Source organism: Salvelinus fontinalis, chromosome 20, assembly GCF_029448725.1.
Source record: "Salvelinus fontinalis isolate EN_2023a chromosome 20, ASM2944872v1, whole genome shotgun sequence".
Classification (NCBI taxonomy): domain Eukaryota; kingdom Metazoa; phylum Chordata; class Actinopteri; order Salmoniformes; family Salmonidae; genus Salvelinus; species Salvelinus fontinalis.
The window spans coordinates 36,943,332-36,958,269 of NC_074684.1; positions in this window are offsets into that span (position 1 = coordinate 36,943,332).

Sequence of the window (14,938 nt, forward strand, 5' to 3'; positions counted from 1 at the left end):
GTAGACAAACCAGTTTCTAGTCTATAGGTTTACCAAACGGGGAAGTGATTCATCATTAAGCGCAGTTGGATTATGTGATGGTTAAATGCATCATATGTAAAGTGTGAGCGTTGTGTTGTGAAAAGGCAGTTACTTTACATGAAAGGTATTTCTAGATGACACACTCATTAGGTTTTGGAGAAAAAGTTACTGTGTGATTTTTGTGTGTCGTACTTTAGTCAATTGAACATTTGTTGTGTGTTTCAAGTTTTTGAAAACACAGCCTTTTTGGATGATCTGTTGTGAGTTTTGTACTAAGAATTGTGAAATTTGACCACATACTTGTGAAAATAGTGCCAAGCAAAAAAAGAAAAATGGACTTTGGATAATTTGTTTACTACAGGACGTCTCTTGAATGATGTCATACTATGTGATGTACGTTGTGTTCATGTACTCACAGTTCATTGATCCCTGTACGACCTGGTAACAAGAAGATGCAAGACACGACAAGAGGAGGACAAAAGACGTCTGACCGCTACGCCATCTTGGATCAGTGAAGATGCTCGTATTTTCAATCCTGTGGTAAAACTAAAAAAAGAAAATTCATGACTTTTCTCTCTCTGCTCGAGTCTCATAAAAAAACAGGAAGTGGGCGGAGCTGAAGAACCAGTGTGTCTGACATAGATATACCTATGCAATCTTCTTGAGTGTGCGTGCACGTTTGTGTGTTTGTGTGTGTGTGTGTCTGCCTGAATCTTTCACTAAGATTTTAGGAAGATGAGGTTTAACATGCTGGAGTGGAGTGGTGAAGTAGAGATTGTATGTCCCATCAAAGACCAGGGGCTCTGTCCCATCAAAGACCAGGGGCTCTGTCCCATCAAAGACCAGGGGCTCTGTCCCATCAAAGACCAGGGGCTCTGTCCCATCAAAGACCAGGGGCTCTGTCCCATCAAAGACCAGGGCTCTGTCCCATCAAAGACCAGGGGCTCTGTCCCATCAAAGACCAGGGGCTCTGCCCCATCAAAGACCAGGGGCTCTGCCCCATCAAAGACCAGGGGAACTGTCCCATCAAAGACCAGGGGAACTGTCCCATCAAAGACCAGGTGCTCTGTCCCATCAAAGACCAGGGGCTCTGTCCCATCAAAGACCAGGGGCTCTGTCCCATCAAAGACCAGGGGCTCTGTCCCATCAATGACCAGGGGCTCTGTCTCATCAAAGACCAGGGGCTCTGTCCCGTCAAAGACCAGGGGCTCTGTCCCATCAAAGACCAGGGGAACTGTCCCATCAAAGACCAGGGGAACTGTCCCATCAAAGACCAGGGGAACTGTCCCATCAAAGACCAGGGACTCTGTCCCATCAAAGACCAGGGCTCTGTCCCATCAAAGACCAGGGGAACTGTCCCATCAAAGACCAGGGACTCTGTCCCATCAAAGACCAGGGGCTCTGTCCCATCAAAGACCAGGGGCTCTGTCCCATCAAAGACCAGGGGCTCTGTCCCATCAAAGACCAGGGGCTCTGTCCCATCAAAGACCAGGGGCTCTGTCCCATCAAAGACCAGGGACCTGTTCCATCAAAGACCAGGGCTCTGTTCCATCAAAGACCAGGGGCTCTGTCCCATCAAAGACCAGGGGCTCTGTCCCATCAAAGACCAGGGGCTCTGTCCCATCAAAGACCAGGGCTCGGTCCCATCAAAGACCAGGGCTCTGTCCCATCAAAGACCAGGGCCTCTGTCCCATCAAAGACCAGGGCTCTCTACCAACCATAGATTAACAGCCAGCCGGTTGTTACTAGAATGAGTCGTTTAGCCCTTTAGAAGAGAGCACATAGACTTTATATGTCACCTGGTGGAAGTGACAGGTTGTTTTAGGATCTGGATTGACCAGGCAGAGTGAAGTAGAGACACACAGGACACCAGTTTTAACAGGTAAAGGTTTACATCAAGATTTTATCACATTTCTCCATCTGGTTCAATTTCTTAGCTACCAAACGTTTCATGAATATCATTTCTACTTACTTTTCATGTTAAAAACCATGCTAGTTAAAATCACTACTACAAACCAACATCAAAGTAAAAGTGTACAGGAAGTGTCCATTTCCATTTCCTCATTTACACACATCTCTACACAAACTCCATCAACATGTGCTCTCACCAACAAGTCTGCACATAGGCTCCACCATGCCTCCACCATGCCTCTGGACTGCATCACTTCCTGTTCCTGTGGGCGGCCACACAAAAACAGGGGGGGGGGGGTGGGGATGGGGGGGGGGGGGGGGGGGTGTTCATATGATCAGTTCAGTTAGCCACACCTGTGACATAGACACACACTGATACATACAGTACACATACACTGACTGAGTGGACAAAATATTAGTAACGCCTTCCTCATTTTGATTTATATTTATTATGGATCCCCATTAGCTGTTGCCAAGGCAGCAGCTACTCTTCCTGGGGTTTATTATGGATCCCCATTAGTTCCTGTCAAGGCAGCAGCTACTTTTCCTGGGGTTTATTATGGATCCCCATTAGTTCCTGCCAAGGCAGCAGCTACTCTTCCTGGGGTTTATTATGGATCCCCATTAGTTCCTGCCAAGGCAGCAGCTACTCTTCCTGGGGTTTATTATGGATCCCCATTAGTTCCTGCCAAGGCAGCAGCTACTCTTCCTGGGGTTTATTATGGATCCCCATTAGTTCCTGCCAAGGCAGCAGCTACTCTTCCTGGGGTTTATTATGGATCCCCATTAGTTCCTGCCAAGGCAGCAGCTACTCTTCCTGAGGTTTATTATGGATCCCCATTAGTTCCTGCCTAGGCAGCAGCTACTCTTCCTGGGGTTTATTATGGATCCCCATTAGTTCCTGCCAAGGCAGCAGCTACTCTTCCTGGGGTTTATTATGGATCCCCATTAGTTCCTGCCAAGGCAGCAGTTACTCTTCCTGTGGTCCAGCAAAATTAAGGTAGTTATACAATTTTAAAAACATTTACAATAAATTCATTACAGAATTCACAACACACCTAGTGTGTTCCCTCAGGCACAAACTCCACTACCACATATCTACAAACATGTGATCAATACATGTTGATAATTTAATTCCTGTGCTGTTTCTAACTACTGTACCCTTGTACTGTAGGCTGACTGACATCCTGAACCTGGTTACAGTTTGTAGCTTTTTCTTGACTGGGCAGCTTGATGAAAGCCAGTCAATATTTAAATCACCCAGAAAATATCAACCCCTCTGTTGATATCACACACATTATCAAGCATTTCACACATGTTGTCCAGATACTGACTTTTAGCACTTGGTGGTCTATAGCAGCTTCCCACCAGAATGGGCTTTAGGTGAGGCAGATGAACCTGTAACCATATAACTTCAACAGTATTTAACATGAGATCCTCTCTAAGCTTTACAGGAATGTGGTTCTGAATATAAACAGCAACACCTCCACCTTTGGCATTTCTGTCTTTTCGGTAGATGTTATAACCATGTATTGCTACCACTGTATCAGCAGTGGTATTAGGTATTATCTAAGTGAGTTTCAGATATAGTCAAAATATGAATGTCATCTGTTACTAGCAAGTTATTCATAACATGAACCTCGTTTATTAAGCTACATATGTTCATGCGGGCCTTTTTTGAGCACTTTTCTTCTGGGATGCTTGATTGTTTTCATTGCTTTGCTGGGAAGATTAGCAGAAGTAGACATGCTCATGTTATTTATGTTAGCTCAGGGTGAGCTGCACACAGTGGACTTCCTCCTAGGACACACCGCATCAGTGCTGACAGGGTGAGCTGCACACAGTGGACTTCCTCCTAGGACACACCGCCTCAGTGCTGACAGGGTGAGCTGCACACAGTGGACTTCCTCCTAGGACACACCGCCTCAGTGCTGACAGGGTGAGCTGCACCCAGTGGACTGTCTACTAGGATACACCGCCTCAGTGCTAACAGGGTGAGCTGCACCCAGTGGACTTCCTCCTAGGACACACCGCCTCAGTGCTAACAGTGGACTTCCTCCTAGGACACACCGCCTCAGTGCTAACAGGCTGAGCTGCACACAGTGGACTTCCTCCTAGGGCACACCGCATCAGTGCTAACAGGGTGAGCTGCACACAGTGGACTTCCTACTAGGGCACACCGCCTCAGTGCTAACAGTATAACTCTGGTTCATAGGCATATGATTACTGTATACAATAGCTGTAGGATCAGCAGACACATTCATGGCAGTTATAGGGACATAAATTAGGTTACTTACATTGTGTGTACCAATGCCTCCTGGAATAATGTACATTTCCTGAAGCATTATGACCACTCAGCGACACAATGGTAGGGTTTAACTGGGCTGGGCTTGGGTCATTGATAAGTCATTGTCTCAACGCAATCTTATATTGCTGTGAAAGGATCCAGGAACCCAAATGATTTGGGTGGATCCCATCCTCTTTTGAAAACGTGTTTTGTTTCCAAAAGGTATCGAAATTGTCAACAGAAGTTACACCCATTGAGCTGCAATAATCACGTAGCCAGTTGTGAAGAGAAATAATCCTGTTCCCGAGTGGTGCAGCGGTCTAAGGCACTGCATCTCAATGCTAGAGGCGTCACTACAGACCCTGGTTCGATTCCAGGCTGTATCACAACTGGCTGTGATTGGGAGTCCCATACGGCAGCGCACAATTGGCCCAGCATCACCGGGGTAGTCATTGTAAATGAGAATTTGTTCTTAACTGACTTGCCTCGTTAAATTTAAAAATATAAGCATTCAATACCACGATTCAGAGAGGGCACAGGGCCAGATCTGATCAGAGAGGGCACAGGGCCAGATATGATGGGTATTTTATTAGTGTCTAGCAGAGAGTCAATCAGCTCTTTAAAATCCAGTTTCAACTGTTCAGAGCTGCCCTTCATAATGTCATTAAAACCCACATGGACTACGATAGAATCGATTTCCAGTCCTGACGTAGAACATTCAGGAGCAGCTAAGTCTTTTACTCGAGCTTTGGGATAGGACATTGTTTTTGCACCAGGAACAGTCACGTTTCTCACCATGGAGCTGCCCAAAATCCGCCCACTCCGCCCACTTCACAGGATTCTGAGAACCTTTTAAGGACAGGCGAGAGGCAGGATAACATGAGGCTGAATCTCCCGGGCGCCTGCTGCAGGCCTCCAACAGATGGAGAAGCACCACTCGATTCAGAGCAGGGACGGAAGGTTGCCGACTTTGAAATCGTAGGGGAAAGAGTATGTACAGCAGGCGCAGCAGGTACCCCCAGCAACAAGTGTAGGAAGATCAGGCTCCTGGGCGGCAAAACTATTTTTGGGGGGGGGGGATCTGCTCCGGGCCTCTCGTTGGGAATTTAGACTGTTTTGCGGGAAGCCGCTGTCTTCGGCTTCCACGGCTCGTGACATGTGACCATCGTTGATTGCCGGTATCAGATGGGGGAAGAGATGCAGGAGATGGCTACCTGGCGAACGAACTCCGGGCAACACCGGCCAGTCGGATAAAGACAAACAACAAAGCGGAGATTCATCCAACAAGCGCGAACGCCACCCATCCACCGGCGTAGATGAGGTAAACATTCCACTCTGCGTTTTCACCAGTTTCTTACGAAGGCTGGCGACCTGCGTGATCAAGGAAGCCACCTCAAGCCTATAATCCTCGGCATGCGAACAATTGCCGCATTGGAACTCGGAGTGATTCAGTTTGTCCTGAAACAAACCGTAGTAGGTACAGTGACTATAGCGCTGGAATCCTTCATTTACTTCTCCTAATATTGAGTTTAACCACCCCCTTTTGCCATCAGAACAGCCTCAATTCGTCTGGGCATTGACTCTACAATGTGACAAAGCGTTCCACAGGGATGTTCGCCCATGTTGACTCCAATGCTTCCCACAGTTGTGTCAAGTTGTCTGGATGTCCTTTTGGGTGGTGAACCATTCTTGATACACACAGGAAACTGTTAAGTGTGAAAAACCCAGCAGTGTTAGAGCTCTTGACACAAAATGTGCTTCTGGCAAAATGTGCTTCTGGCACATCCTACCATACCCCGTTCAAAGGCACTTTAAATATTTTGTCTTGCCCATTCACTGTCTGAATGGCATTCATACACAATCCCAAGGTTTAAGAATCCTTCTTTAAACTTTCTCCTACCCTTCATCTACACTGATTGAAGTGGCTTTACCAATGACATAAATAAGTGGTCAAACCTTTCACCTGGATTCACCTGGTCAGTCTATGTCATGGAAAGAGCAGGTGTCACTAATGTTTTGTCCACTCAATCTGTACCCGAGTCACAAACACCTTCAAATCTGACATTCTGAAAAGCATACTATGTTTCCTATAATACTTCTAATTTTAAAAATGTTGTAAAGATATCCCTCCAATCAGGAATTAACATAGTGACTTCCTGTATTCAACATTTGACAGATTGTTTTCTTGGAGGAAGGATGATGGCAGAAGTATAAGTCTACATTTATATTTGAGTCATTTAGCAGATGCTGTTACCCAGAGAGATTTACAGTCAGTGAGTCATTTAGCAGACTCTCTTATCCAGAGAGATTTACAGTCAGTGAGTCATTTAGCAGACACTCTTATCCAGAGAGACTTACACTGAGTGTGGCCACATCCAAAATAGCACTCTATTCCCTTAATAGTGCACAACATACTAAGGGCTCTATTCAATCTGGAAAGCTGAAGTGTTACAGAGTCCCGAAAATAGAAATGCGAAAGGTAATTTCCGATTGAGCCGAAAATATGCAGCGTTTACCGTGGATGCCGACTACACTAAAGCAGGAGAATTGCCTGTAAATGTCATTCACACTGTAAAGCTGAACTGCGATGCGGATTGAATAGAGCCCTTAGTCAGACGTACTGAAACCTCCTCACACGGGACTCCTCCTGGTTCAAATATATTACTGAGTGAGGGGTCACTGCGAACTGGGCTTGACCTTTGACCTTATGGTGTAGATGATGGAGAATGATGGAGAATTACTTCGCACCGATCTGGTTTTGTTCAGTATGTACGCACACGCACACACACACACGCACACACACACACACACACACACACACACACACACACACACACACACACACACACACACACACATATCCCAGCAGGCTAAGACACTCTTTCGCCATGCAGGATTCCCTGGCATTCAAAACCCAGTCAAACCCACTGTGACTAAATGTTCTTCGATCAGTGCTGTAAAAGCTCTCTGTTTTAGTTGCCAATGCCCTGTCCCATCGAAGTAGTGTGAGTTCACCCTGCCCTCTCTCTCTCCAACCTTGTTTCCACGGTGACAGAGTGATCGCTGAGTTGCACTCCTGGTCGACAGTAAGTTCGCTAGCTGCTAGTTTCCCCACAATGGCCTTCGTGGGAGCTGCCTGGTGTTATTGCTTAATTAGGCGAATAGTTGATTGGTTAGCTCTAATTGACAGCTAATTTAAAAGGCTGAGAGCACATCAGATTGACGTGGGTCTGAACCGCCAGGGATGGGACAGTAGGGGGTGACTGGTGTTTGTGTGTGTTTAAGAGACGAGGGAGTCTGTGAGGGTACCCCCTGCTTTGGGGAAACAGAACCAAACACATGCAACATGTCTAGAGAGAGAAAAGTTCCTAGAGTTGTACATTTCCCACAATTCCCAGGTTTTCCAAAAAGTCAATTTTTGGAAGATTCCCGAATGTCCCTCGTTATTACGGAAATCTTCCGACCAGGATTTCTGAAAAAGCTAGGAATTCTGGGAAATGTATTAGATTCGATCAACCCACAGGTCTTAGAACTAGAGTGTTGAAATGTTGCCTGGAGAACAAATCTTTCAACTAAACAAAGGCCAGATTTGTCTCCACGAAAAACCAACCATAATTATGTTCCTTCTTTGCAGTGCTTGACTTGGGCCGGAGTTCACAGGAACTGAATACCGACACCTCACATGTTCTACTGCTTAAATTCCAGCACCTCTTATAGAACATTGGCTTATAAACGTCGCAGAGTTACAGCACCTAAATACAAAATAGTACCGGGACCAAAAATGAGTACAGACGCATACTTCAAACATAGCTTCTGTGGATATTTTTCCCTCTCTACCTCAGTTTAATAGCCTTAGCACACTTGGTGTTTCAGGCTAGTCAGTTCAGATGAGGAATGTAGCTACGTAGTTAAAGGGATACTACGAAATGCTGTCAGTTAAGACGTTTTTCTACCTAACTAGCATATGCTAGTGTACGTGTAGACTTCCAGTCGTTGCGGTTAGTTAGCGTTGGCTCGATGAAACTACCTCTAACTCTAACTTCATACTGTACTCAGCGACATAATGTTATCCACATCTGCCTTTGAGTAAGTAGACAATCTAATTGACCGGAATCTCTTTAACTTCTTACTTCTCTATTTTGTTGGTTTGGCAAGAGTCCATGTTTGGAGTGGGACGCCATCGGCAGGATGTTTTCATGGGACGTCTAAGGAATGAAGAGGGAAACTAAATTTCCGTAGCTTACAGTTGATGCAGCTTTCTCCCTCCATGCCATGAGGTCACTCTCGGCAGGAGCCCTGCTAGGTTCCATCCTGCATGGATGTCTCAGCATATGCCTTGGGTATGCCTGGTCTCTGCCTGCCCGTGTGAACCACACAAGACAATTAGGGGCTTATTAGACACCTGTGGAGATGTGTTCCTCATGGGCGACCAGTCGCCTGCCAGCCTATGCACCCCCAGAACCCTATTCTCCAGCCCCAGCCCCAGCCCAGAACAGTCAGGGGTATTGTCTCACCTAATTACGCTGAAGCCAGAGGCCCTCTTTTTGTGTGGCTTCACCATGCCTGTCTGATTCCCTTCTCCTGCCCTGGCCAATAATCCCTGTCCTGATCACCAGACCTGGGTTCAAGTTGTGTCTGAAATCTTACAAACCACTTTGAGCATTTGCCTTAACCTGCTGGTGTGGGTGGGGTTTGAACTTTAACCTGCTGGTGTGGGTGGAGGTTTGAACTTTAACCTGCTGGAGTGGGTGGAGGTTTGAACTTTAACCTGCAAGTTTGGGTGGGGTTTGAACTTTAACCTGCTGGTGTGGGTGGAGGTTTGAACTTTAACCTGCTGGTGTGGGTGGAGGTTTGAACATTAACCTGCTGGTGTGGGTGGAGGTTTGAACTTTAACCTGCTGGTGTGGGTGGGGGTTTGAACTTTCAGGACTACCCTGTTGGTTCCATTGCATTGGTGAAGCTCAATTAAGCAGAGCTAGAGTATTTGAAAGGTTTCGAATACTTGTTGAACACAGGTCTGCTGTCCACTCTGGGATTGTGCTAATTAGAATAGAAATGGGCCCAAGCAATTATGTCAACTCTCGTTACAGCCGATGACAATGAGGAATATTATTTCTCTGAAATGTTTTGTGTTTTTTTTTTCTCCCGGAGAGCGTTCCCTGGGCCTCCTGCTTTGCTTTCCAATTTGTCATTACTGCAGCCCCAACACAACACAACTCCACATGCAATGGCCCATGCCTACCAAGTCCCAGTTCCCTGAGTCACTGAGTTCCCTGGTCCGATGGCCAGACCCTAGAGAGAGACGCTCCCATGCAGCGGGTCTATGGAACGACACTGGCATGAAGTTATTGCTCTAATTAATGCTTTGTCCATACAGCACAAACTAACTGTTGAGTCACATCGCTAGCTGAGTAGCTTCACATTGTTGCACTGAGGGCCTTTGTCTCTCTGTTTGTTCTCTAGTTGTTCATCTCGCTGGGAACAATTAGCTAGATTGGAGGACAGAACATCAGATCAGACAGACAACCGACAGGACAGGACAGGTCTGGAGAGGACAGGACAGGTCTGGAGAGGACAGGACAGGACAGGTCTGGAGAGGACAGGTTTGGAGAGGACAGGACTGGACAGGTCTGGAGAGGACAGGACTGGACAGGTCTGGAGAGGACAGGACAGGACAGGTCTGGACAGGACAGGTCTGGACAGGTCAGGTCTGGACAGGTCAGGTCTGGAGAGGACAGGTCTGGAGAGGACAGGTCTGGAGAGGACAGGTCTGGAGAGGACAGGTCTGGAGAGGACAGGTCTGGAGAGGACAGGACTGGACAGGTCTGGAGAGGACAGGTCAGGACAGGTCTGGAGAGGACAGGTCAGGACAGGTCTGGAGAGGACAGGACTGGACAGGTCTGGAGAGGACAGGACTGGACAGGTCTGGAGAGGACAGGACAGGACAGGTCTGGAGAGGACAGGACAGGACAGGTCTGGAGAGGACAGGACAGGACAGGACAAGACAGGTCTGGACAGGACAGGACAGGTCTGGACAGGACAGGACAGGCCTGGAGAGGACAGGACAGGTCTGGAGAGGACAGGACAGGTCTGGAGAGGACAGGACAGGTCTGGAGAGGACAGGACAGGTCTGGAGAGGACAGGACAGGTCTGGAGAGGACAGGACAGGACGGGTCTGGAGAGGACAGGACAGGTCTGGAGAGGACAGGACAGGACAGGTCTGGAGAGGACAGGACAGGACAGGTCTGGAGAGGACAGGGCAGGTCTGGAGAGGACAGGACAGGACAGGTCTGGAGAGGACAGGACAGGACAGGTCTGGAGAGGACAGGACAGGTCTGGAGAGGACAGGACAGGACAGGTCTGGAGAGGACAGGACAGGACAGGTCTGGAGAGGACAGGGCAGGACAAGTCTGGAGAGGACAGGACAGGTCTGGAGAGGACAGGACAGGACAGGTCTGGAGAGGACAGGACAGGACAGGTCTGGAGAGGACAGGGCTGTCCCTAACTGTTCCTAACTGTCCCTAGCTGTCCCTAGCTGTCCCTAACTGTCCCTAACTGTCAATAACTGTCCCTAGTTGTTCCTAACTGTCCCTAACTGTCCCTAGTTGTTCCTAACTGTCCCTAGTTGTTCCTAACTGTCCCTAACTGTCCCTAGTTGTTCCTAACTGTCCCTAGTTGTTCCTAACTGTCCCTAACTGTCCCTAGTTGTTCCTAACTGTCCCTAGTTGTTCCTAACTGTCCCTAGTTGTTCCTAACTGTCCCTAACTGTCCCTAACTGTCCCTAACTGTCCCTAACTGTCCCTAACTGCCCATAACTGTCCCTAACTGTTCCTAGCTGTTCCTGGCTGGATTTATTTCAGCTTTTATTTCTTTCATCACATTCCCAGTGGGTCAGAAGTTTACATACACTCGATTATTATTCGGTAGCATTGCCTTTAAATTGTTTAACTCTGGTCAAATGTTTCAGGTAGCCTTCCACAAGCTTCCCACAATACGTTGGGTGAATTTTGGCCCATTCCTCCTGACAGAGCTGGTGTAACTGAGTCAGGTTTGTAGGCCTCCTTGCTCGCACACACTTTTTCAGTTCTGCCAACAAATTTTCTATAGGGTTGAGGCCAGGGCTTTGTGATGGACACTCCAATACCTTGACTTTGTTGTCCTTAAGCCATTTTGCCACAACTTTTGAAGTATGCTTGGGGTCAGTCCCTTTAGAAGACCCATTTACATTTACATGTCAGAGCAGCTCATAGATTACTGCACCTGTACATAGCCCATCTATAATTTAGCCCAAACAACTACCTCTTTACCTACTGTATTTATTTATTTTGCTCCTTTGCACCCCATTATTTCTATCTCTACTTTGCACCTTCTTCCACTGCAAACCAACCATTCCAGTGTTATTTTTTTTACTTGCTATATCGTATTTACTTCGCCACCATGGCCTTTTTATATATTTATTTATTTATTTATATATATATTTTGTTTTCCTTCACCTCACTTATCTCACCTCACTTGCTCATATTGTATATAGACTTATTTTCATTGTATTATTGACTGTATGTTTGTTTTACTCCATGTGTAACTATGTGTTGTTGTATGTGTCGAACTGCTTTGCTTTATCTTGGCCAGGTCGCAATTGTAAATGAGAACGTGTTCTCAATTTGCCTACCTGGTTAAATAAAGGTGAAATAAAAATAAATAAATAAAAAATTTACGACCAAGCTTTAACTTCCTGACTGATGTCTTGACATTTTGTTTCAATATATCCACATCATTTTCCTCCCTCATGATGCATCTATTTTGTGAAGTGTATCAGTCCCTCGTGCAGCAAAGCACCCCCACAACATGATGCTGCCACCCCGTGCTTCACGGTTGGGATTGTGTTCTTCGGCTTGCAAGCCTCCCCCTTTTTCCTCCAAACATAACGATGGTCATTATGGCCAAACAGTTCTATTTTTGTTTCATCAGACCAGAGAACATTTCACCAAAAAATAGGATCTTTGTCTGCATGTGGTACCTTCAGGTGTTTGGAAATTGCTCCCAAGGATGAACCAGACTTGTGGAGGTCTACAATTTTTTTCTGAGGTCTTGGCTGATTTCTTTGAAATTTCCCATGATGTCAAGCAAATAAAGTTTGAAGGTAGTCCTTGAAATACATCCACAGGTACACCTCCAATTGACTCAAATTATGTCAATTAGCCTATCAGAGGCTTCTCAAGCTATGACATAATTTTCTTGAATTTCCCAAGCTGTTTAAAGGCAAAGTCAACTTAGTGTATGTAAACTTCTGACCCAATGGAATTTTGATACAGTGAATTATAAGTGAAATAATCTGTCTGTAAACAATTGTTGGAAAAATGACTTGTGTCATGGACAAAGAAGATGTCCTAACCGACTTGCCAAAACTATAATTTGTTAACAAGAAATCTGTGGAGTGGTTGAAAAACGAGTGTTAATGACTCCATCCTAAGTGTACATAAACTTCCGACTTCAACTGTATATTCCTATTAGAATTTCACAGTTCAGCTTCTTCAAGACCTGACATTATGAATTTGACAGTGGGGTTATAGACGGTCATAGGTTTATGTTTTAATATGCATTTATTCAAATGTGCGAGAACCATCTTTCGACAGACAGACACGCCTCCATTCCATTCTCCTAACCAGACATATTCTCATGAAGGATTCTCCTCTCCTAACCAGACATATTCTCATGAAGGATTCTCCTCTCCTAACCAGACATATTCTCATGAAGGATTCTCCTCTCCTAACCAGACATATTCTCATGAAGGTCTTTCAACCTCCAGCCTGACATCAATTTCCTTTATGATCCTCATGGATTAATAACCTGCCCCTCTCCCCTCATCCTCTCCCTCTCTCCCCTCCCCATCCTCTCCTCCCCATTCTCCCCCTCTCCTCTCCCTCTCTCCCCTCCCCCATCCTCTCCTCCCCATTCTCCCCCCCCCATCCTCCCCCCATCCTCCCCTCATCCTCTCTCTCTCTCTCCCCTCCCCTCATCTTCTCCTCCCCCCCCCTCCCCCATCCTCTCTCCCCTCCCCCCATCCAATTACGGACTACAAAAAGAAAACCAGCCCTGTCGCGGACCACGATGTCCTGCTCCCAGACAAACTAAACAACTTCTTTGCTCGCTATGAGGATAATACAGTGCCAACAACACGGCCCACTACCAAAACCTGCGGGCTCTCCACCACCGCAGCCAACGTGAGTAAAGCATTTAAATATGTTAACCCTCGCAAGGCTGCCGGCCCAGACGGCATCCCTAGGCGCGTCCTCAGAGCATGCACAGACCAGCTGGCTGGTGTGTTTACAGACATATTCAATCAATCCTTATCCCAGGCTGCTGTTCCCACATGCTTCAAGAGGGCCACCAGTGTTCCTGTTCCCAAGAAAGCTAAGGTAACTGAGCTAAATGACTATTGCCCCGTAGCACTCACCTCCGCCATCATGAAGTGCTTTGAGAGACTAGTCAAGGATCATATCACCTCCACCATACCTGACACCCTAGACCGACTCCAATTTGCTTACCGCCCCAATAGGTCCACAGACGACGCAATCGCAACCCCACTGCACACTACCCTAACCCATCTGGACAAGAGGAATACCTATGTAAGAATGCTGTTCATCGACTACAGCTCAGCATTTAACACCATATTACCCTCCAAACTCGTCCATAAGCTCGAGACCCTGGGTCTCGACCCCACCCTGTGCAACTGGGTCCTGGACTTCCTGATGGGCCGCCCCCAGGTGGTGAGGGTAGGTAACAACATCTCCACCAAGCTGATCCTCAACACTGGGGCCCCACAAGGGTGCGTTCTCAGCCCTCTCCTGTACTCCCTGTTCACCCATGACTGTGTGGCCATGCACGCCTCCAACTCAATCATCAAGTTTGCAGATGACACTATAGTGGTAGGCTTGATTACCAACAACGACAAGACGGCCTACAGGGAGGAGGTGAGGGCCCTCGGAGTGTGGTGTCAGGAAAATAACCTCACATTCAACAAAACAAAGGAGATGATCGTGGACATCAGGAAACAGCAGAGGGATCACCCCCCTATCCACATCGACGGGACAGTAGTGGAGAAGGTGAAACGTTTTAAGTTCCTCGGCGTACACATCACGGACAAACTGAAATGGTCCACCCACACAGACAGCGTGGTGAAGAAGGCGCAACAGCGCCTCTTCAACCTCAGGAGGCTGAAGAAATTCGGCTTGTCACCAAAAACACTTAAAAAAAACCTTTTACAGATGCACAATCGAGAGCATCCTGTCGGGCTTTATCACCGCCTGGTACGGCAACTGCTCCGTCCACAACCGTAAGGCTCTCCAGAGGGTAGTGAGGTCTGCACAACGCATCACCGGGGGCAAATTACCTGCCCTCCAGGACACCTACACCACCCGATGTCACAGGAAGGCCATAAAGATCATCAAGGACAACAACCACTTGAGCCACTGCCTGTTCACCCTGCTATCATCCAGAAGGCGAGGTCAGTACAGGTGTATCAAAACTGGGACCGAGAGACTGAAAAACAGCTTCTATCTCAAGGCCATCAGACTGTTGAACAGTCATCACTAACATTGAGTGGCTGCTGCCAACATACTGACTCAATCTCTAGCCACTTTAATAATAAAAAATTGGATGTAATAAATGTATCACTAGTCACTTTAAACTATGCCACTTTATATAATGTTTACATACCCT